The sequence below is a fragment of the Perissodus microlepis genome, chromosome 16 (assembly GCF_051167445.1).
Source record: "Perissodus microlepis isolate ML-2025 ecotype Zambia chromosome 16, ASM5116744v1, whole genome shotgun sequence".
NCBI classification, from domain to species: Eukaryota; Metazoa; Chordata; class Actinopteri; order Cichliformes; family Cichlidae; genus Perissodus; species Perissodus microlepis.
Genome location: NC_140476.1, coordinates 15,312,501 through 15,337,394, shown reverse-complemented (window position 1 = coordinate 15,337,394; position 24,894 = coordinate 15,312,501). Strand labels below are relative to the sequence as shown.

General features: G+C 37.8%; 1 protein-coding gene across 1 annotated transcript in view; it reads right to left on the bottom strand.

Annotated features, from left to right (window-relative positions):
• Positions 1–24,832, bottom strand: part of b3galt1b (UDP-Gal:betaGlcNAc beta 1,3-galactosyltransferase, polypeptide 1b) — a 60,662-nt gene extending 35,830 nt beyond the window's left edge. The window contains exon 1 of the mRNA XM_084907847.1: positions 24,723–24,832. The gene's annotated coding sequence lies outside the window, so the exon portion shown is untranslated. The remainder of the gene's footprint in view (positions 1–24,722) is intronic.
• Positions 24,833–24,894: the final 62 nt, after the last annotated feature.

Genomic DNA, 24,894 nt, shown 5'->3' with positions numbered 1-24,894 from the left:
GAAACAAATAGGCTCAGGTACAAAGACTCTTGTTTGTACAGCAACTGGGTCAGCACAGACATCAGTCAGATGGGAAACATTTTATCCCTTGAACTGAACTCTTTGTGCTGGAGTACTGAACTCCTGATTTCCTAAACCTTACAGTTACTACTTTTTTAGAATCTACTTTCTAGCTCCAATTATTCCTCAGAAAAGGGGCAAATCTCTAACAGCTACATATGTAGGACTCCCAATCAAATATGTAAATGATGAACCACTGAGAACAAAGATGTTCTGTTTCCACCCAGCCTCTGAGACACAACAGTGCCACTAACAATGAGCAATCTATCTTCATATCTCGTCTGTTTATGACCGTCTGAGTTTCAATATGTTGGTATTTCGTTAATTTTATGGAATCTCATATTTTGCAATGTAAGCTTCTATATGCAGAATATGCATTTACCAGTTAATCTATTAAAGGTTAAAGCCTTACTGGTATTCTTATTAACTGTGAATAAATCTTTGGCTGTCATAAACTCAATGCTTTATACCCCATTGGCATTTACAGCTGCCACTTCATTAGGTACACATGCTCATCTGCACATTAACACATATGTCTATTCAATGGAGACTTTCACATTAAAAATGAAAGCATGGATCCGTGATGCCTGCTATTAGCTGTTCTGGCTGGTGCTGTAATGGCATGGGGGACATTTTCTTGACACGCTTTGGGCCCATTAGAACCAGCTGAGCACCACAGCCTTCTGGAATATTAGACCATGTCCATGCCTTTACGGACACAGCGTACGCATCTTCTGATGGCTGCTTCCAGCAAGATAATGCACCAAGTCACAAAGCTCAGATGATCTCAAAGTGGTTTGTTGAAATGACAGTGAGTTCATTGTACTCAGATGGCCTCTACAGTCACCAGATCTCATTCCAATAGAGATCCTTTGGGATGTGATTTGGTGAAATGGCAGAGCTTCGTCATGGATATTCAGCTGAGAAATCTGCAACAACTGTGTCATGCCATCATGTCATATGGCCCCAAATCTCTGAGGAATGCTTCCAGCACCTTGTTGAATTGATGATATGAAGAATTAAGGCACTGCTGCATGTAGTAGGGAAACTCCACCACAGCCTAAGTAGTCCCATCACGATGTTTAATGTTGCTATATTGATGCTTTTGGTTTTGTTTCTTCTGATGTTAACGTGTCAACAACTTGGTAAATGGACTGATTCTTATATAGCGTTTTCTACTCTCCTGGAGTACTCAAAGCGGTCTATACAACACGCCGCATTCACCCATACACACCCATTCACACAAGCACTGTTATCTATACTTTCAGTGCTTTCTGTCATTCATATGCATTCATACTCCGATGGATGCATCGGAGAGCAAGTCGGGGTTAGTATCTTGCCAAAGGATATTTGGTATGCAAACTGGGGGAGCCAGGAATCGAACCACCAACCTTCCAATCAGCAGCTGCTCTACAGCCTGAACTACAGCCACCCCAACTTGGCCTTGGCATATAAGCATTAACATCAAACTAAAACTCCTGTACTCATACTGTAAACTCTGCTACAGGCTCCAAAAACAAGGCTGTCAGTTACTTTTACCACAGACCAAACAGCCTCCTTCACAAAGACGGATCAATGTGTCCCATGTATCTGTTTGTAGTAAAAGCTCTGCGAACAATCCTGTAGTAAAAAACTGCATTTTATCATGACGTGACAGGGTTATCCAAGAAGGGTCAATGTGCTCAAAAGAAAGCCACAATACCCCTCTCTGTCTGGGCTTCCTGGAGTTTGATCATCACCGTCAACAGGAACATGACCTCCCTTCTGATTGAGGTGGATCTCCTCAAACAAACACTGGTGCCCTCATCTACTGTACATTGCTTACAAGCTCTGCCCGTGACAGAAAATACATAGTGATACAACAAAAAATAAGTACAAGAAAGAGCACTTCATCATAGTGTTAAATTTACTTTAGTTTTTTAAATTGGATCTACTTCTATTTAGCAAAAATGTATATTATTTAAACAGATGACTTCAAATTACGCTATTTATAAACCCATTATGACATCTACAGATGAATCTGCACTCGGCATGACTTCTGTTTCAAAAAAAAGAAAACATGAGTTGACAAAACAATTCTGAAGTAAGTTATGATTATACAAATAATCCCAAAGAGCACACACCTACATTGTCCAAATCTCTAAATGTCTCAAAATGAGGATAGTAATTGTTAGTGACAGTCAGTGATGAGTGAAATTGAACTGCAGAGTAATTACAGAGTTGGATTCATCATAGTTACTGTCTGTAATTATGTCTTGGCAGTTTTACTGTAATTCAGCGATGAGACAGATTACAGTGAAGAGAATGTGCAAGACGCAGCAGAAAATCTTCACAACAACACACCACGCTAAATCGAAGCTCATACTGAATGCAGTGTTTCTATATGTGGTGTGAAAAATAGAAAATATATGCTCTGCTGTGTATGCAGCAATGTGTGAAATAGAGATTAATAACAGCAGCGTTTTCTGGGACATTTCAACATCAGACTGTCAGTTCTCCACCCTTGTATGTCACACTTTTCATTAAAAGCGGTGTGTCTGGGCTGCGAAATGGAAAAAAGTAAGTAAGTGCTCGCACAGAATAGGCAAATACAAATAAAAGAAGAAAAAGAAAATCAGCTCGTGTTTTGAGGGGACTGTTTTTTCATGATTTTTCATGATTTTTCAAGGCCAAACTACAGTGAAACTGTCAAATACAGGCCAGTTGCAAACTGAACACTGAACACTTTGTTCACCTCTTAATTCTTAAAATAAAGTACAGCACACTCCCAGCACCACTGAACCGACGTTTTTATATACAGTCTTCTAAGATTTAAAGGTAGAAACTCTTTTCTAAATTTCAGTATATGCTCATTGTTTCCACTTCAAATAAAACTAAGGATCTCCTGACAGACCTTACATAAGAGCAATAAATCACACAGAGGCATTACTGGATGCATGGCATATAATGTGAGCAACAAAACTATGTGCAATCCATATGATGGATTGCAGCAAGAGTACTGACACTATCAATCAAACCCAATAACTGAAACTCTGTATGAAAGGACCAGTAATTTATTTTTAACCTTCAGCTGATACCTGGAAGTATTTCTGCATCGCGTGAATTACTATATACAGTAGATGTTTGCTGTTTGAACAGTTTAGCACTTTTTACAGCCATTTTATAAAAATCTGAAAAACACATTGCTGATAGACTGCTTTTCTGTTCTGTGATTAAATTTAGCGCTTCACAAGTCAGTGCACTTGAGAGAGTCAACAAAAGCTCTGTAAATTACTGTGGAATCACATTACTCTTCGCTGAGCTAGCTGATGTAGAAAAACTCCAAGGGAACAATACCTGAATGTTTGGGAGAATGCTATTTGCTGATGTGATGGCCCCTGAACTCTGTTTTCCAAGACGTCCCTGAAGGTATCAGGGAAAACTCAGCTGGAGATATCAGTTGGTTTGGCCCATCTGAGCGTGTACTATGAAGCAGGATTGTGTCTCATCCAGGTAACTTCAGGGTTAACATTTCTGTACTATGAAGGCCGTTCACTTCTTACCAGGGTACATCGCCATGGTAACCTACGCTGCAGACATAACCTGCTCCAGATTAGAGATCAACCGATGTGAAATCACTGCCTACTGACCAATTAGTTCTTTGGGGAATAGCATTTCTGTAAAAGATCCCCCTACCAGGGTCTGAAATTTTTAATAGTATCTCAACTCTTTGTCTTTCTTAAATGAACATCAGTAATGAATTAGATTCTTAAATGCATATTTATTCCTTTTTTCCCCTCCCTGTTGGCTGTCATCTGTTTTATAAGCATTAAGAACAGAGCACCAATTTGTACTTGTTCAGCTCGTTCCAAATTTGCACGTAGACCAATCTTACATTTGAATTCTATTTTTTTACATTTATTCCTTCTTTGCTCACAGATCATTAAAACACCACCAAGGATGCAGCTGAAAGAATAGAAAGGAAAACTGTCTTTTAAAGATCAGTTCAATGAAATACTGATTATAATTCATCCGTGCATTAATGATAGACTCATCATATTGAAAAATCTGTCAACTTACATGGTCAGCATTTTTTCCAGCCTTCCAGCCTTTTCTTCTTACACACAGTCAAACACAGACACTTACACCGCTGTTTTGTCTGTAGCAAGTGTGTTTATTTCCATGTGTAATGTGTGTTTATCCCCTTTATATTTTTTCTCTCAGTAGTTTCAGCTTCCTCTGAAAAATCAGCAGTATTCACTATCCAGAATTGTGATTAGCCAAATGGTGTCAATGCCACCCCCTTTAAGTGAAGGTGCAGAAAAACAACATGTTTGAACTTAGAAAGCTAGTTGTGAACTTGCTATGATGTCTCAGCCTGATTGCTAATGTCAGGTTGAGGGAATGCGTGGTCCAACTAGTCCAAGGATCCAACAACACTCAGAAAAATTATGGTTCTTAAATGGTTCTTCAGATGTCTTCATGGTTCTTTAAAGAACCATCATACGTCAAAGAACCTTTTTATTTTGTGGATGGTTCTTCAGCTATTACAAATGGTTCTTTAAAGAACAAAAGGTTCTTCATCCTTAGCTATCTAAGTTTGATGGTGTAAATGGCATAAATATTTATTCACTATAACGAGGCTGTGAATTATACTGTGTGTTTTCTTTGTGTACAGTAAACTAAAGTACAGTATTTGAATGTGTGTATTGAGTAGACACAATACACACATTCAAATACTGTACTTTAGTTTTAAATTTTAATAAAGTATTACTATTTTCTACTCCAAGGCATTACTTTTGAGATTATTATATATTTTTGAAAATATAGCATAATGATAATACTAGTTATTGTAAACTTTACAAACCACCCAGCAATGTCAGTGTAATGAACACACACTTTGTTTTGACAAAGCACACTGCTTAGGTAAATGATCTGAGTAGTTGTTCATCACTGAGCAATTTGTTAATATGTGTTTCGAGCCAAATAAATACAGGGAGAGAGAGAGTGACGTCAGAACACGTCATACGATAACCTCCCGGGAGCGGACGGAGGGGGTCAGTCGTTGGGATGCGCATGCGCAGACAGAGTGCGCGAGCGGCAGGCCTTGACCTTTCGGGGAAAAAAAACTCTTTCTCACGGACGGTGACAGCGAGGCGGATAACAGTCTTCAGTACCTGCTGGACTTTGAAGCTCTGGATTCTGGGACTGTTGGAAAAGGTAAAACATTTTCATTAAAACCTTATTACTGTTTTGTTTTTGTTACTCGTCATTGTAGCTTGCTGTTAATGTTGTGCTAACAGTAGCGATTAGCTAGATACGTTAGCCGTTGACGTCAGCGCAATTTAGTATCCGGTATACAGAAACTGTTTTCCTAACAAAACCACTGTTATAATTAAGTGAAGGTGCTCCCAGCTAATTTGAACCTTTGGCTTCTAAAATATGTGGTTCAATTGCGTGCTGCGTACATAACCTAATGTCAGCTAGACCGAAATTAAAATTTAATATATTGTTAAAGTCACTAAAATGGCGCCTGAAGCTTGTTGTGATGTGAGCTCTGTGTCTGCTCTAGAAACTCTGAAATTCTGTAGATCTGAGCCGTACATTAAATACTCACATGAACCTGTACTTTGAATTCTGTATGAGCTGTATAAAATACAGCTATGCATAAGTGTTTTGAATGAATAATTAGATTAGATAACTCTTTATTGTCTAATATAGAAATGAATAGAAATGTGACATGAGAAGGTGTGTCTTTGACTGTTCCTGTATAACTTATTTTCGGACTAGTTGACAAGTTAAGCTCTGGTCATTTGATGTTTCCAAGATAGATGTTCTTTTGTAATATAGTTAAATTTTCTTTGTATATTTCATTTATCCACCATCATACATCATACATACAAGCTAAGAAGAGGTCGTTATACTAACAAGAGGTATCAACGCTGGGCCAAAGTTCAGCACATGGTTAAAGTTTGTAATCCAGCCAGGGTGTAAATATCACTCAGCAGCCAGAGCTGAAGCAGGTAGCATCAACACATAAATCTACTCTACCCGGCTTAAATCACAAGAGCACCTCTGACCAAAAAGCTGTAGATTTTTCTTGTTTGCACAAATTAATCCAGATTCACATTGTGTTCACAGCTCCAACAAAATGAGGAAGAGGAGGGGGAGAAACACAATTAGGTTGAATTACAATTGGATGGAAGGCGAGGACAAGGAGAAGGAAGCTTAGGATGAGGAGGAAGAGAAGCAGCAGGAGCATCTTTAGGGATCCCTATGATGTCATTGAGGTTTGTTTCATTAATATGGTCCTCTCACAAAGAAAGATGACTTGTTTTAGTTCACCTACTTCCTGTATTAAATAGTGATGTGCAAAATGTTGTGAAAAACCATGGAGCAGGTACGTATAGTGCATCTGCAGGTAAATGAACATCAAATCTCTAAGACAGACTGAAATCTGTATATTTATCACCCTTATGATAAAACCCATGTCAGCCATTGGTTTATGGACTTTGTATTTTGAAGCCTCAACATTTTCTTTATTGCTGTTGCTATGTTGGGACCATATTAGGATGAGGGATCAGAATCTGGAGTCATGCACACTATTGTTTCATTTAGTGTGTATCCAAAAGATTTGTACAGCAGATCCAAGTTGTGCCTTGAAAACAGGAAAGTCGTCTGCATAGAGGAGAACTTTAATAGCAGGCTTGTACAAAGTGAGGCTTTGTGCTCACATTTGCTGCAAACACTCGTTTTACCCTGTTTTGATGCAGAATTAATTTGAACTCAGGCAAGAACTGGACTTGTTTTTTATAATGTGTTCTTGTGAATTGATTGTGTATCGCATATGTTTGATTTGACTTTCTGCAAGACAACAGTCGTCCGCTGGCCAAAAAAGTTTTCCAAATACCTCCACGTGATCTAGCCTGGATTTAGAAAAGAATAGCACAAAAAATCTGCACCTCCTGCTTCAGATGCAATTTGTGTTTCTGTGTTCAGAGGCAACGGCGAGAGGGGAGACCACGGATCATCCAGCTGGAGAGCCTGACCAGGAGGAGTCGAACATTAACTCAGCTCTTCCAGGGCACCCTGCAGACTCGGCTGTTGGCATCGGCGAGGGATGACGTGAACGTCAAACTGGTCCATCACAGGTCAACTGCAGGTATGCGAGTCAGACCTTCTGAGGAGGGTTTCACTTTTCTCTCTTCTTTATAATTGACTCTTTTCTCTCTCTTTCAGCTCCTTGTCTCAGAGTGGGAGGGATTTGAAGCACAAAGGGAGGAACTTGTCGTTTGGTTGGCTGATATGGATGTCCGCCTGAGTGAGGTTGACCAGCTGACAGGAAACACCAGTGAAAAACTGAAACAACTGCAGGTGTGGGCTTGTTTTGATATGAAATATATTTGATATGATACATACGTCAGAGACATTATCCTAAACTGGACTAACAAAGGACCATGAGTACAACATGAAACGTACATTACATAGCGTAAGGCTGAAGTTCATTGATCATTTTAATCATAAACTTGTTGTTGAAATATTTTTATTGAACATGCAAGCATCTGCTGATGAAAATGTGTTGATTTATTGGTCTGTTATGAAGCTATTGCTATTTCTAATGTGTTTTATCACTTTCTGATGTTTTTAATTAATTAATTAATTAAACAATACATGTATTATCTGTAGATATAATATTTATATATATTTATTTATAGTATAGCAAATATATTTAATTATTACTGTTTAAAACACTAATATGTGACATGTATTAGTAGTGATGTTGTGCTGAGGGTTAAAATGCCTTTTTGTCTTTTGGTAACTACAAAATGACAATAAACCATTAATATATGTCTATGCTGTGCTCGTATTTATTTTACCCTACTCAAATTCAATTTATGATACATTTTATTTTGAAAGATTTAAAATGGTTTTTTAAAGAACCACTCAAAAAAGGTTCTTTAAAATGGTTTTTTTAAAGAACCATTTGAAGGATCTTTTTAAAAATGGTTCTTTAAAGAACCATTTTTAAAAAGGTTCTTTGAAAAACCATTAAAGGTGCCCCAAAGAACCATTTCTTGATGGTTCTTTGGGGCACCTTTAAAGGTTCTTCAATGAACCACTGAAAGAAATGGTTCTTCAAAGAACCATTGTTTGAAAGGTTCTTTGTGGCACCAAAAAAGGTTCCTCTATGGCATCAGTCTAAAGAACCACTTTTGGTTCCAGTTGGCACCTTTATTTTTCTGAGTGAAGTTAAAAATCATTTACACTGTGTTATTGAATGAATGCTCTAAAATAGGGGTGTAGAATTGAGTCATTTTCCACCACTGATCCAGTTAAAAAAACATTTCATATACTTGCTTTCTAGAGTCCTTCATGCTATATGAGAAATGTTCTATTTCACTGTCCGCTGCAGTCTTCTCCCATATTTGCCATAATTTATAGAGGTGTAACAAACAAATGTAAGATTTAACATCTTAGGTTTAATATACTGTTGTCAAACAAAAAGCAAGATGACAGCCTTAAGCAGTGAAATCCAAAAGGACAGCAACCAATCCATAATTAGTCCCAGTAGTTGCAGGCCTGTTTGAAAAATTATTGAATAAGAAATTAGAAATGAGTTGTTATTCTAGAGAGCAAACCCTGTGCAACTCTGAAGTCATTACAAACACATCAAAACATTCTCTATCTACACTTTGTCGTGAAACGTTTCCCCTTCTACAAACCAATTACGCAGGGAAATGGGGAGGTACTGCAGGTACTCTCCTGAAATACAAAGGATGGCACTGCAGAAAGGATTTGGGTCTTTAAGCACTTGGACACAGAGTGATTAACTTTTATCTTTCAACCTGTCCCTGTCAGACATCATTAGTGAGGGGACATTCACAAGAAAAGGTGCCCTGAAACAAGGAGGAACATAATGTGGGCTACGTACGCCCACGTTTTGTCAATTTTAATCCAAAGGAGCTGGTGAAATGTGCTCCGACAAACAAATGCAAAGCATTAAGAAATACAGCACAGCACCAGGAAAAAAAATTAAACAGCCTTCATTTTTCAGATTAGTAAATGCACTGTAATTAATTTAAATTCATTAGTACTTCTCTTGGCTGCTCCAACCTTTCATTTAAAATGAATTATTTTCCAAATCCCTGGCTTTTAATTGAGGTATAATTTATTAGATTGTTTTGTTTTTGTTGCTGTTTTTTTAACAATTTGTTTGCAGTATTTCTTAACGTTCACTCTGACTCGCTTCAAGACTTTTGCTTTTCCTTCCCTCGACCCAGCGCTACATAGCAGCATGACCTCGTGGGCAGACAGGGCCTGGCTAATGAGGAGGCAGTGGCAGGTGAATGCATATTTCTTTCCATAATATTATCCCTGGGGATGTGCTTATTATAGGTGAGCTGGGCAACATGTTCTCCATGTGGTCCTTAGGAGAACAATTTTTACTGTATGGCTACTAATACTTATTTCAAGTATGTATCAAAACTTACTATTCATTAAATGGAACCGTTTTGCTCATGTTCAGCACATTTTTATTCTTGGGCTCTCCTAGAGTAGATCTGAATGATTCACAGTTCAAATTAATCTTATAATCTTACACTGAGCCATGTGTAGCCCCTAAATTCACCCAATATATCAAACAAGCTTTTTTTTTTTTTAGTTCCTTCTTAGTCCGTTTAAGCCAGCTTGCTTTTGATTGGCTGCTAACTTCATGAACATGTTTTTACAGTATCAGTTGGTCCTGTTAGTAAGTTCTCTTTTTATGGTGGTTTCTACCTATTCTATAAAAATTTAAAAAGCCCCCACAAAATATGGTGCAGGATATATTTGGAGGATTTCAAATGGAGCTACCAGACTAAACTAGGAAAATAGTCTCATTGCTGCTTGATAACATTTTGCACAGATCGAATGGTCATGACTTGTGTTTTGGAAACAATAGAATTATATAAACCCAATATAAAAACCTTACATTAACCCCCCCCACACACACACACACACAAAAACAACCCAAACCTCAGAGTACAAATTAAAGTGATGACCTCTAGTTTCATACCCCTGACACTTAATAAAACCTCCAAAGCAAATGGATGGAAAAGGGATAAAAACAAGGATAACAAGAGCGCACTAGTCCCTGAAAGAATATTAGTGTAATGTCTAATTAAATGTAAAATTGTAATGTTTATGGATTTATCACACAATTAATAGCATGTTGTGAATTCTGCTCTATGGTTTAAGAAGTCAGTGTATAAATAGTTGAGTCAATCTTCATAGCTGTGGCTCTGGACTGGCCTCATTATCATTTTCATGATACATCTTGTATATTTTACATAAGCATGAAGAAATAAACTAATGCAAACTAGTAAGCTAATAAGCTGGAGCTATTCAGTTGCTCAGAAAGTGTTTTATTTTCCAACCAAGGTGACTTTTGGATGCTTCTTACCTACTGCTTCACACAACATAATATTTTTTGCTTTGATGTGCCTATGACTAAATCCCCTGAATGCACTGGGATGACATTGACATTCTCAATGCACAGCTGGCACCACTGCTAAGTACAGTGCCTAAAACACTGAAGTAAAATGACTATATTTATTGTTATCGCTGGTGTTGTTATTGTTTAAGACAGCTGAAAAGGTCTAACTCCCATTACATAAACACTAAAGTGAGACTTGTCAGCTGTAAATCTTAGGTTTTTTTTTTAATGACATGCCCAGAGGCTTCAAAATAAAAACAATGAAATCTTAACTTCTGATCAGTAAAAAATAATAATAAACAAGTATGACCCTCTTTGGCCACTGAATATTTCTGCAGGGAAATAACTGTTTTCTTAAAGACCATATACTAAGCATTATTTATTAGCAGCATTCGGCAACCTGAAAGACTGGCATTTCCACTTATATAACAATTGACTTGTTCTACCTCAGTGTCAGGAAACACACACAAAAAAACAACCTTTCTTTATGTGTAATGGTAAAGAGCATAAACAGAAATCCGAGATCCACACACTCAATGGCAGGAAAACAGAAGAATGTGTTAATAGTGGGAAAATAATACTGAGACAAAGGGAAACTAGGGCTATATAGACACACACAGATACACTGAGGGCTAATGAGGGAATTAGACACAGCTGGGGAACTAGGCACGGGCTAAACTAATTAGGATAACGAAGTGGAGAAGTAAGACTAAATGCATAACACACGAGACAACTAACCACCAAACTAAATCAGGAAACCGCTAAAAAGGGACTCAAACACAATAGTAAACTTAACATGATGAAATAAAAACGAAAGGAAGACATGAAGGGAAAACTTAAGGAAACTAATACTCTTGTTAAAAAAAAATAGTGACAGCAAATAGGAATGCTAAAGACACACATAAAGATGATAATATAAACATATTACGAATCAAACTGAAAATTCAACCAGAAAATATTCAAATATTAAAAAAAAGTTCCCAAAAACAGTCGAACCCCCCAAGGATTTGACTGGGATATGTTTTGGACTCATGAGATATACATTTATTTGAACACTGTCATGTCACTTTTTTCTTGTAAGTAAGGGCAAATTTGATTTTTGTTTGTGTGACTAAGGGAAAAAATGTGTATTTTAATACAGTTTACCCACTTCGTTTATATGACTTTGACTATGTCAAACAGCTTTTAAAGTGACTTTGCCAAGTGGTCTGAGACTTACACATGCTTTTTCTATGTTAATGTGCTGAATATGTTAATGAATACTTCTTTGATCTGTCAAAGTTGTTTTTCCTGCTGCCTACAGTAAGTGACTGGGCTGGAGGAAAGGCTTTTACAGCACCCCAGGCTGGCCAGGCAATCATGCCCCACCACAGCTGCAAAGCTATATTCAACTCAAAAATATCCTGTTTACAAAATAAATTTTCATTTGGCTGGAGGCTAGAGTTTAAAATAATAATAATAATATTTTTTTTCTTTCTGTTTCATATTCTTCCTTTCAGTCCTGGCATATATTCTGTACCTCATTTCAGCTTTCAAATATCCTTCAGGAGCAGATATTTAATCCTGGTCTAGTATGGTTCAACTTGCTGTAAGCAGACAGAAAACATAACATAGAGTTTCCCCCACATGACACTATCATCCAATATCTCCCCAGCAAAGTGATAACAGACGATTTTAATTTGTCGGGGGATTTGTTCCTTTTTTTTTCAAATGCAACACCTCTTATTACTGTCACTGAATATAAAATAATATCACCGAATACATGTTCCCCACCTAACTGCCCTCCGAGGGAGAATGCCTCCTGAATAAGTGACTTTTACAAAAACTCGGGGGGCGTCATTACCTTGTTCAAAAATGTATCATCTACTGAGTTGATGAAGGAAAAAGTTTGTATGAAGGAAAAGCTAAAAAAAATAAAACACTAGCTTCCTTGCAGTTCTCCACGGGCATGCTGGAAGAAGAAGTGCTTGAAAAACTTGAAGGGAAAGATCATATGCTTGATTCCTTTGACTAAAATTGCTCTCTTTAACTCAAAGCTAGAAGCCCCCTTTTCAAGCAACCACTACAATGACAGCTCTAAGGCTTTAGGATATATATGTTTATGACACACCTCAACTTGTACAACAAAGCACATTATACTGTATGATGTGGGACTTAGAGGTCTGCAGTCACCATCAAGGCTCCACTTCATTAATTGTCTGGGGATTCTTGGAAATATCAGTTCCAAGCAGGCTGCACACTGATTGGTGAAAGGTGCAGGTTTAGTGTCACCTTCACAGGCTGTTCCATTACTCTGTGCCCTCAGAGGGAAGAATGGCACTGAGATCACAGGAAGCTCATAGTTTTTGTAGTAGCAGCTCTGGATCAATTATTTCTAGTTTACTGCGGTATTTCACTATATAGCTGAATTAATACTGTATATAGTTGGAATATTAACTAGTTGAGACCTCCAGAAACCACCTATTCACTCTCTGAAAGGCTCTGCGTTGTGCACTTGTGGGCAGCTTTCTTTTGTCTACTTGCCATGTTGGCACACAGGGCCCTGAATGACACCAATATAAATATGGATAAAGCAAGGTTGCTGTCAGAATTCAGTTCATGTTTTAAGACACAAATGCTCGTCAGTCAAGGTCAACAACCAAACAGATCTTTGTCACTTTGAGCTTTCAGTGCCTGGAGAATTTCTCAAACTGGATCATTTTGTTTTAACCTGCTCATGCACCTTGAATGAGCTAAAATGTATAAATGAGCAGAGAACATTTACCTGGCTGTTAACTTATCATTATATCATATGTTGCTATTATTTATTTACACTTATGCCAGGCCTTTATTGTGTAACTTCTTGGACAAGCACAGCCAGTCAAAGCAATCTGTGATTTTCACATTTTATCTGTAAATAATTTATCTTCACAGATTGACAGACTTCATTATTTCCAATGAAATTCAAACACCGCTGAGAGCATCTATTTTGGTATCTCATAACTTTAAATACAAGGTTGGAACATTTATATTTTTGGAAAACAGCAGCAAAAACACCAATTAAATCTATCGACATGAAGTTTGAACTCTTTCTGGTGTTATGCAACCAGCTGTTATACAATCACAGTTCAAATGTTGGCTGACTTGACAATGCAACAATGTGCTGTGGTGTTTTTTGTTCTTGGCTTTTGGCAACAGTACAAAGCTATGATCCTGGGTAAAGGCAGCAGAGAATATTTTGGATTCTTTAATGAATGAGAAAATGTAATTCAGGAAGTCACACTATTAGAATAGGTTACTTTTAGGTTAAGAGGAGGAACAGAGTTACTTTGGGAAAACTTAGTAGCATGCATACATCAGTCTTTTGTTGATTGGTGGAAGGTCAGATTATTATTACCAATCACCCAATCTACACATGAGCAGTTTTAGCTCTAGACGGAACGATATTGTCTTGGTTTTAATTGATTTCTTCTTTAATTTTGTTATTCTTGGCCTTTGTGTATTTCTGTCACTTTAACTTCCTGTCTTTGTTAGTTTTCCCCTCCTTTGTGATTGTATGCCCTGCCCTGATTAGTCACACCTGAGTTCAATTAGCCTATCAACCCCCCTCAGTATACACTCAATGTACCTTGTTAGATACACCTGTTCATCTGCTCATTTACACAAATATCTGGTCAACCAATCACATGGCAACAACCCAATGCATTTAGACAATACAGACAAGGACAAAATAAGCTGCTGAAGTTCAAGTTGAGTATCAGAATGAAGAATAATGAATGGCACGGCTGTTGGTGCCAGGCAGGTGGGTCTGAATATTTCAGAACTGCTCATCTACTGGGATTTCCCCAGACGACCATCTCTAGAGTTTACCGAGATTGGTCTGAGAAAGAGAAAATATCCAGCGAGCAGCAGTTCTCAAGGTGAAAGTGTATCGGTGATGCCAGACGAGCACGTCAAGCTGCCAGAAAGGCAAAAGTAACTGAAATAATGACTTGTTACAACCAAGTATGCTGATGACCATCTTTTAAATGCACAGGTTGAACCTTGCAGTAGATGGACTACTACAACGTTCAGATTTTAGGGCTAGAATTTGAGTTTAAAAACCACAGCCTACCTGAGTATTGTTACTGACCGTGTTCATGTCTTTATGACCACAGTGTACCCATCTTCTGATGGCTGCTTCCAGCATGGTAATGTGCCATGTCACAACTCAGATCCTCTCAAACTTACAATGAATTCACTGTAATAAAATGATCTCCACGGTCAATAGATCTCAATCCACTTCAGCACCTTTGGGATGTGGTGGAACGGGAAATTTTCATCATAGATATGCAGCACAGATATTGTGCAAATCTACAGCAATCGTGTGATGCTATGATCTCAATATGAACCATATTCTCTGTGTAATGCTTCCAGCACCTTAAATCTATGACATGAATATTTAGGGCAGCTACAAAGGCAAAAGGGGTTCCAAACTAGTACTAGCAAGATGTCTGGTAAATATATATACATCTTGTTGTTCACTTAAAACTAAACAGATTATCTCCTTCCTTCTTTAGCCAAGTTATCCAGACTTTACTTCTATTCCTTGTGTTCTTTATATACCTCCATGTTTTCGTTGTTTTGTTTTCCCTGACGTATTATCCCTTTGCTTATGACTGTGTGAACAGTTTTATTGACGCTAACTTTTGCCTGTTCTTCATTTGAACTGTAGGTATAATCATTGTTTGTTTTTTGGATTAAAGATTGGATTCTGGACTTCTACCCTGCCTCCTGTCTGTCCTGCATTTGGGTTCCCTCCCTACAGTGACTGTCACAGGCAGTCTTTATCTTGTGTTTAATCTGTGTTGTTATTCTACTCTGTAAGGTGAATTAGGGTAAACCGAACCAGCAAAATCAAGATGAGGTCCAGAGATTATCCCTAGAAAGGATGTAATGAGTGTAAATGTTTAACTGGCTGATTTGGGCACAATCACATCACACTGAGTGTTGTGTGAGTGTGTCCCTTCAATTGGAGTTTAAATAAAGGAACATAAGTCTGGAGTGGCTGGTTTCTGTTGGTAAACAGACCAAATTTACTCCACTAACTGAGTACGGAGGTGGATGAAATTTTGCCCGCATAGCTCTCCTCACTATTAGAATTATAAAGTATTCCTAAAAAAATCAGTCATAAGTCCATAGAATGATTATCAAATTATACACAAACTCTCAATTCACCGTGAAGATGTTTGTAGGGACAGAAATATCTAACTAACTATACGTCATCGTCAACGGTAATCAGTAATCTGACCTTCAAAACCTTTGCTTTCCACTTTATACTACTCTGTATAAAGGGCACATCTCTGAAGACTGGAATTGGACAAAATGTCTGATAAGGAATACAAAATTCCTATGACAGTATCCTAGATAAAGGAACACTGAGTAGTGTATCCATCCTATTATCCTTTCAAGAGTCTAAGGTAGATAAGGATGGCTATTCAATCCCTCCAAGGGTCATTTGGGTTATTTGTAGAGAGGAAAAAAATTGCTCTCTGTGCATAGTAATTTGTTACTTCAGAATAAATTTGTAGGGATTGTGAACTGCTGAAGCACGAGGAAAATAAATCCGATTTGAAACAAATTCAGAAACTGTTAAAGACGATGAAGCTGCTCTGCCGGGATGTGGCTGAGACTGACTGGCAGTCAGAGAATATATGCTGAAGGATTACAACACTGCTTAGTTATGGTTGACTACAGAACATCTTAATGCATATGGACTGTAGTGGAAATATCCATGAGCAACAAACAGTAGTGGAACATATTAGTAGCACTATTAGTATTTACAGTAGTAAGTATTAATTAATTTGTATTAATAACACACCTTATCATTATGTTTTTTTCTTAGGCAGTAATGAGAAATTATTAATAAATCAATAGGAATCTAATTCTGCTCTGGTATTTTCTCCCTTGGCTGTATTAGTTTGGCTTTTGTTTTTATTTTATGTGCTGCCAGCAAATAGATTTAGATTACTACACCCAAAAACAAACATTTGCACACCAGTTAATGTAAGCTTAAAAATACAGGCTGTTAATGCTTCTCATGCTCTGCTCCTTAGAACAGTCTTGCTAGCTATATGACTTGCAGGAGCACTGCTAAAGCTGATTTTGGAACTTTTCTTCTTTGTCATTTGAGGGTCATGGTTCCTAAAGAACTTGTTCATGGCTCTTTTTGTCACGGCAATAAAAATGGTTTGGTCTGCTGGTCACTGGGGAAATCAAGTCACACAAGAACAGGCCCCAGTTCAGACTCATTCCTCTAATAAGTTAGCTCAAAACCAGTCACTGCCTGGAATTGTTCCTTTGTACCTCTCAGTAAAATCCAATTCTTCTATCTCAGTATTTGTACTTATGAAACAGAGTAAAAGAAACGCTGATCAGATTTATTCTAACGCCACAAGTTTTATGTGGTATGCTAAACAAGGCAAGATCAGAATTTACTGTATAAATAGCTTGACGAAATCAACCAATATTGTCATTAAGGAATTTGTGCAACTTTAGCACAAAACAAATCCAAAATGTAAGTAACAGGAAATATCTAGAATTGCATTCCAAATCATGATGGGCTTTTTTTTTTCTTGATGCATTCTCATAAATGAGAAGAATATCACTAATGAGAGGGAAAAAACACAGAGGCTCCTCCAGTCTTGTTGAAAGATTGAAAACAAAAAGTAATTACAGTAGGTCTGTAGGAGGATCAGAATGATTAAAGCTGGGAACATTCGGATGCAGAGACACACTAACAAGACGCTGAAAAGCAGGAGAGTGCTATATGTGATAAAGGACCATAAAATACAATTATGTTGGAGACAGAAAACAAGTCAAAGTCCAGTGAAGATAATGGAGTTTTATATTAAAATGTAAAAATGTAAATTTAAATGTACGACGAAGTTAAGGCACATTTCTGCGTGATGCATTTATCTAGTTTAGCTGTAGCATTAAAAAGACATTGAACAGCATTTTTGCTATAACTTTTTATTCTGAAATCTATTTTGTTTGGTCTTTGTAATTGCCACTGAAAAACAACACCATCAGCATTTAAATTTGTATCCTCTAAATCTATGTTTCATTGCTGCTACCGCACTGCCTCTGGGCTGGAATTTTCTGGTGATAAGTAGGATTTGTTTTGCTAAAGACAAAGTATCTCAGCAACCGCGAAAAACAAATAGTATTTGCTAGCTGTTAGACAAGCCATAAGCAAACACTGACCTGAAAATACTCCATGCCATTTTTCTATACGACCGAGGCAAAAAAAAAGACATAAAATTAAGAGGCATTTAAAAAAAATATTTAATACAATACAACAAAGATATCAGTGACAGCATAATTCTATATATAAAAATAAATATTAACAAAAATGTAAGGTGTAAATATGAAAATATTTTAAGTTTGTCTTAAAAAAAGGTTGTGCCAAAAAACAAAATGAACATTTCTACTTAGTTTGTCTGAGGTGTTGCAGTGCTTCTGGTGACTTGGCTCCACATTTTTATTGCTAATCAAATTAGCGTTTTTAAGCTACTGTCACGGTCCCCGTGTCTCTCTGGTTGGCTCACGCTGGCTACAGATTTTGTTGTTGTTGTTCGTTTTTGTTTTTGTTTTCCTTGTCTCTCCTCCTCCTCTCTGCCTGGGTGGAGCTCGTTACGGGCTCTCGCTCTTGGCCCACGCACCTGTGTGATTGTGTCCACCTGCTGCTGATCTGGCTGATTTCCCCAGCTGCTATTTAAGGCAGTGGCACAGAGCAGCTCACCGCTGGAACGTTGAACCTCCTGAGGTCGTGCTCTCGGCATTTTCAAAAGAATCCCTTGTATGTATTTTGCTGTGGAACTAACGTTAACTTCTGTGTGTAGATATCCCTCTTCTGGACCAAATCACGGGACCTGCCCGGGTGTGGCAGCGTGTGTGGAGTTTTGGAGCGAGTGCGGCTGAAGAGGAGTGCGTGTGTGCGGAGGAGCTGTGGCGGTGACTGTGTGGAAGAGGAAGCGTATGTGTGGATTCCCCCCTCTCCCTGGAGCCCTGGACCCCCCCCTCCCAACTCACTGTGTGTGTGTGTGTGTGTGTGTGTGTGTGTAGAGAGAGAGAGATCCCTGTTGTAAATAAATCTCCTTTTGGTCTCTTAGAAAGAACTGTCTGCGCGTGAGTCCGTTCAGTAGCCATGACAGCTACACAGCTACTTTTTTTGTCTAGTTAATGTTAGACTTTTCTCAGCTTCAGCATTTGAAAAACAACACATTTTATTAACAAATAATGGGTTTACCATGTGAATTAACCCTATCTGTTATAAAGTTGTAGAGAGCCAGGGCACATGCTGCCTAGCTCCCATGTTCATTTTATTGTTTTTGTTATTAACCATATTTGCTAGTCGCTACCTTAATGCTACTTGCCTGTCTGCAGGGAGCTGTGTGAAGTTGTGTATCAGCTAGAGGCAGTGTTGCCAACTCCTCAGTAAGAAAAATCGCTATTGGTTGTCCTAAAAGTCGCAAAATGATGTCATCGCCTAATTTGCATAATTGGCCAGTCTAATGTAATTGTAACCTACATTGTAGGAGAGAAAGAAAGAGGACTATCCTCTGCCCGTGAGGGTTTTGGCACGGGCGAGGTGCCCACGGCAGCACCCGCTGCTTGTTGAGAAGAGCGATACTCGTTTTCACATCAAAAAGTCATAAGTCTCCAATAACACCAGAAAAAGTCGCCAGATTTGTTGCTAGTCGCTTTTTAGAAAAACAGTCGCTAAGGGGGTCTGAAAACTCGCTAAATATAGCGACAAAGTTGCTAAGTTGGCAACACTGGGTAGAGGAGGCAAAGCTGACACTGCTGGCATTAAAACTCCTGTAAATGTTTAATAAATTTCAATAGTTTTTAGTCGTGATTAGCATCTGAGAATGGGTTTTACCGTGCATACATTAGGTTTGATACACTGGGTAAAAATGTAATTTTCTAACCTTTGTGTCATCACTCACTTGTTAAATCACTTCGTACTGCACACTTCTTCCACCAAAACGCAGCAAACATGGCCGAGACCCTAATGTTATCTAGTGGTCATAGTACAATGCCAAAAAACGAACCATAGATGGATGCATGTTAGCGTTGTTTTCATCCATAACCGAAACCGTACCAGGCTGTGTCTTACAAAGTAAGAAATCATAGTCAGATTGCTGCAAAGAAGGAATTACATGCATTTGTTTTTGTTTCGTTTTATATAAGACAATTATTATGGTTAATATAGTTGCTTCCCTAGGATTAATTTTATTGTGGTAAAAGTAGCAGAATAACTACTTTAGCTGATATAACTGTACGGATCAGGATAGACACAAAAATAGGACATAAAATGTTACAGTTTTGGGATTTATTACTGCTGGAAGGAGTGATTACATGGCTTCTGCGATTGGGATGTTAAGTGCTGTAAATCTTCTGGGGTTCTTGAAAACAGTTATTAATGCGCAAAAGCACAAAAATTGTTATTAATGTCATCTAATAAACTGAGTTTAAAGAGGTCAACTTGTATGAATGATTTTGGTGTTTTCCCAAGAGGAGAGGCTACTGGGAATGTTAAGGGCAAAATACTTGCAAAGTACTTCAAATTGTGCACTTTGCAAATATGTGCTGTAAGCATTCAGGTACTGGAGGGCTTCCCATTCTTCTCTTTCACCCATACAGCCTTTCCCTTCATCCATCCTTCTCTACAGATCTCTTCACATCAATGCAAACTCTGCTTCATCCTTTCACCCATCCCTCACTTTTCTCCCTGAGCTCTCCTTTCTTAAAGTTGGACCTCAAAAGGTACTGAACCTGTGCATTATGAAGTCTCTTTTTTCCAGGCTCATATTTTTCTTTTCCCTCTCAGCCTAACTTGATGTGCAGCAACCTCTTGAAGGTTTTCAGCTTCCGTACAATCCAGTACCTCAAATCATTAAATATTAGACCCCATAACAGCCTTGCTGATTTAAATTATTGGTTGGATTTTCCTGACACTTTCAAAATAAAACTGTAGAACTTATATAAATTTTTTGTGTGCCTCTTACTGCGCTGATTGATTTGGTTTCTGTTTAATCTTGCAGCAGCTCACTGTCTGATCATCAATAAAGCAAGTACTTCTCGATATGTCTGAGAACTGATAATGTTATAAAAACTTTAAAGGAACAGATTTTTCCCCTGGAAGACCACACACCAATTGAATTACTGTGCAGAAACAAATTCCTCCCACTGACAAGATGTTAGTGCTCATGATGCCATGAAAGCTAACTGCACTCTTCTGGCTGACAGATGATGTTGGGTAGAAAGAAAATATCCCTATTTTTTTTTTTTTTTTGGATTGTTACAGATTTTTTTTTTAATTTGTTTTTTGGGCTTTTTAATTCCAAAACTTGGCCATTCTCACCAAAATCATCTGCATGGATAAATTACACTACAAACCAGAGGAAGAAATATGTAAATATGATTTGGAGGTGATCTGTCACGTTAGATATTCTCTGGATTGACTGAGAGTATATCACATTTCACATTTGATATCGATGGATGCAGGTTTGAGCTAAAACAATTTATTTTACATTTTTTAATTTAATACAAGATCCAAATATCAGTATCACTTGACACTGGCCCAGTTGACTGATATATTGGTATACCTGGAAGAAAAAAAATGACATTAACTGAACTCAGTGGCCAATAATGTTGATTATATCATTTTTTTTGCCGGTTACATTTTTTTAAGTGTGATAAAGAACCTTAAGACACATCACAGCTATTTTTTTTTTATAAAAAATATTTCTTTGTTTCCTTGGGGGGGAAAACACACAAAAAGGAAAAAACAAAACAAAGTAAAAAGGCTAAATTAAATATCAGTACTGGCATTGGATAGCAGCCAGATTTTTATATCCCAGAATTTCACAATCTGTGCATCCCTGGTTGATACTGATGTTTTTGCATGTGTTTAGTTTTTGGGTTTTTTTGTGGTTGTTTTGGTCTTCTTGTTGTGTATCTTCCATTTTGTTCCAGTAATTATGAAATACAATTGTTTTAAAGTCTTTCAGCCCTTTTTTAATGACAGCATAGTGAAATTCTATCATGCACATTTATGATCTCGACCCCAGACTGCAAACTGATGAGATACAATGCACAACCAGTGATAGTTGCCAGTTTTTTTGGCAGTCAGGAAAGTGATCATTGGCTGATAATGATGTACAGCCAATAAAGGTCCACCCCTAAAAAAGAAAAAAGATTACTGCTGCCAACGCAGCATGTTCTCAATTTATTTGCCATCCAATAACATTGTCGAATTAAAGGCCATCAAAGTAGAATCAAAATTTAACACTATTTTAGAGTATGCCAGAAAGCATTATAGGGAGCACTGAAATTTTCAGAGCTGAAGAACAAATTTAATCCATGATAATAAATAATAAATATATCAACAGATCCATTAAATATGTTAAAAATTGTATAAACACACAATTTGATGATTATTAATGGAGTTTGCCATAAACGTCTATACGACTGGAAGGTTTTTTTTGCTACTACAGGAGTCCAGGAGAAGCTTTTAGGCATTTCCACTTTTAAGACCCAGAAGCGACATTTAAACAGTCCTGTCCACCCAAAACATGCACAACAGTGATAACACTGTGTCATCACAGTCAAATAGCAACAAAGTGGCAAAAAGCCACAAAAAGCTTTTGTTCTAAAATATTCTGTCAGAAACAGAATATTTTAGAACAAAAGACACACGTCAGTAAAGAAGCAGTTCGCAGTACCACAAAGATCCCTGATTGTTATCATTATGACTGTTGTCACAGTATGTGCAAATGATCACCACTTCAAAACACAAGCTTCTTGTGGTTGCTTTCATTAATTCAATCAGTCAATTCCATGCTCCTTACATGGTGCAATTTCACTAAGGGTCATTAATAGAGTAATGGCTCACTTTTACACACAAAACACCCACTAAGATGCTCACACTGTAAAAGATGCACGTTATTGGTATAGCATCTCAACAAAAAAGTATTACATTTCTTAGGAAGATAGGGAAGAGCCACTCTCAGAAACATACTAGGTACATGAAACCATAACTTTGCTCTGTATAAGCAGGTATATCATCCTGATTTACAGTAGCAGAGTGAGTGACACACAAGAAATTAGATCCATAGATTGTGGTCCTGTGGTAGCCATTGATTTCTTTACAGCACCTTTTCCTAAATGTTATGGGGCTGCTTTGGTTGTGGTCATGTTACTGTTTACTCCTTGGATCATTACTTTATTATTATTTGTGTTTTAATTGGACTATGGGGAAAAACTGCTGTTTCCTATTGAATGAGCTATTCTCAAATACGCCAGGAAATGTTATACGTTTCTTGGTAAAGAGTCTGTCAATCTGTGCTTTTAGGGAAGAGAAAGAGCTGGCACAAATACAGCAAGAAAATAAGCTGTGCACATGTCAGCCTATTATTAGCCAGCCTAAGTCCTGGCTGTTTTGGATGGGTAAATACAATACTGACTTCATTCAGTTGCCCTTTGAATGGCTAAAATTTACCGTGCAAGAATAGAACTGTGATTTTTACACAGATCAACATAATAAACATGATAGCTTTTTATGTATAATTAGATTTCTTATATACAATGCATTTATCTAAACTATACCTATTTATCCAACCACTGAGAATCACTAATAATCTAATATATGACAATGCCCTTATTTTTACAGATGATTTCTATTCAATAATAGAGTCAGCTTGACATTATCTCCTTTGTATGCTGCCATTTATTTAGAACAGCCTCGATGTAAAATGCACTCACGTGCTCTAAATAAATGCTGATTGTAAGCCCAGTGTAACACGGGAAGCACCACTGACTAAGCAAAGACACAGTACTTTAACCAAGGATTAAAGCTTTAGATTCCCGCGACTAATTACACCTTGCAGAAATGTGATTAGTGAGAGCAGTCAGAGTAAGCAGAGCACAGACACGTACATGAACCTATATGAGCAAGTATAGGCACATGATCAGCTGCATACAACGTAAACAACAAGACGCTGCTAGACGCAGAGGCAGTCTGGCAGTGAGCGTTAATGGCTGTATGGGCAGATGGACATGCAATGGAAACCATCATATGGCTGCATCACAAAGAGGATTAGTGTTTGATCCAGCTAGTGATCTAAAATGAACCAGCAGATGCAGCAAGAAACACAACTCTTAGGAAGAGCTTGCAGTCTCTTGGCTCTAAACTTTAAGCCTTCCTATTATTCTCATCAGACTGTTTGCTACATAAGTGATAAAATGATATTTCAATATTACCATGGAGACTAAGTAAAGCCTCAAATTAAGCATAGGTATTAAGGTTTAAGGAAGCTCACACAGCTTATGTGAATTCACTAAAAAGAGGTCTTTTCACAAGGTGATGTGAGGGAAATTTAAGAGCATCCATTTTCTTCTTTTTGGAGATGTTGCCACTGGACACCAAAGTCTGATCCACTGAGCATCACTTACTACCAACAGATAATAAATAACAATTATGATACAACACTAACAATTATACAAGACGACTTTTATTTCATTTATTTAAAGGTTTATATATTTTGGGCAAAATATCCAGCAGAACGTTTTTCTTTCCATATATCTAAACGATTTCCTAAAGCTTATATTATTCATCAGTCACGACAAATATAGCCCATCTTTAAAATTTTAATATTTTCTAACAAGATTTATTTTCTTTGCAAGCGAGCGTCGAGAAAAAAATCGCATAAAAATTGAATAAATGCATCCGTTTAAACTTTGATTCAGGTGCATTGTAACTTGGCTACCTATGCCTGGTGTCCTCATTGCCCCGGACAAACTACGCATTTCTAACAGTGAGTGCAGAGGTGACAGCCGTGCCAAAGAGGACGGAGATCAGGGAGTGCTCAGCTGGGATTGCACCGAAGTCGCCAAACGGCATCCCTAAAGACCCAGGCGGGTATAACCGGAACGTACTAAAGCGAAGACCAAAGCTCAACAATAGAGGGGACACCCGAAAACCTGCGGATGAGCGCTCGGAAATGTGGAAGGACAGATGATGCGAGGACGGATGATGCGAGGACGGATGAATCCACTCATACTGCAGAAATTTTAAAAAGTAGAACCATCCCTGCGTAATGCATCCCACAAGATAAGTAAAGCGTAACCTTTCACTGCTTATTGGCACGGAAAAGAGGAAAAACGTCCTCGTTGTACATACCTCACTCACTGTCTCCATCCCACTCAGACTTGTGGTCCTGATGATATGATACCGCGTTGCTCCAGCATCCTAAAAAGCACCGTTGTTCGACTGAGGAGGGGGTGAAACATGACGGCGGTGGTGCAACTGGACTGACGTACCGCTCTATGAGAAGCGAACGACCAATCAGAGC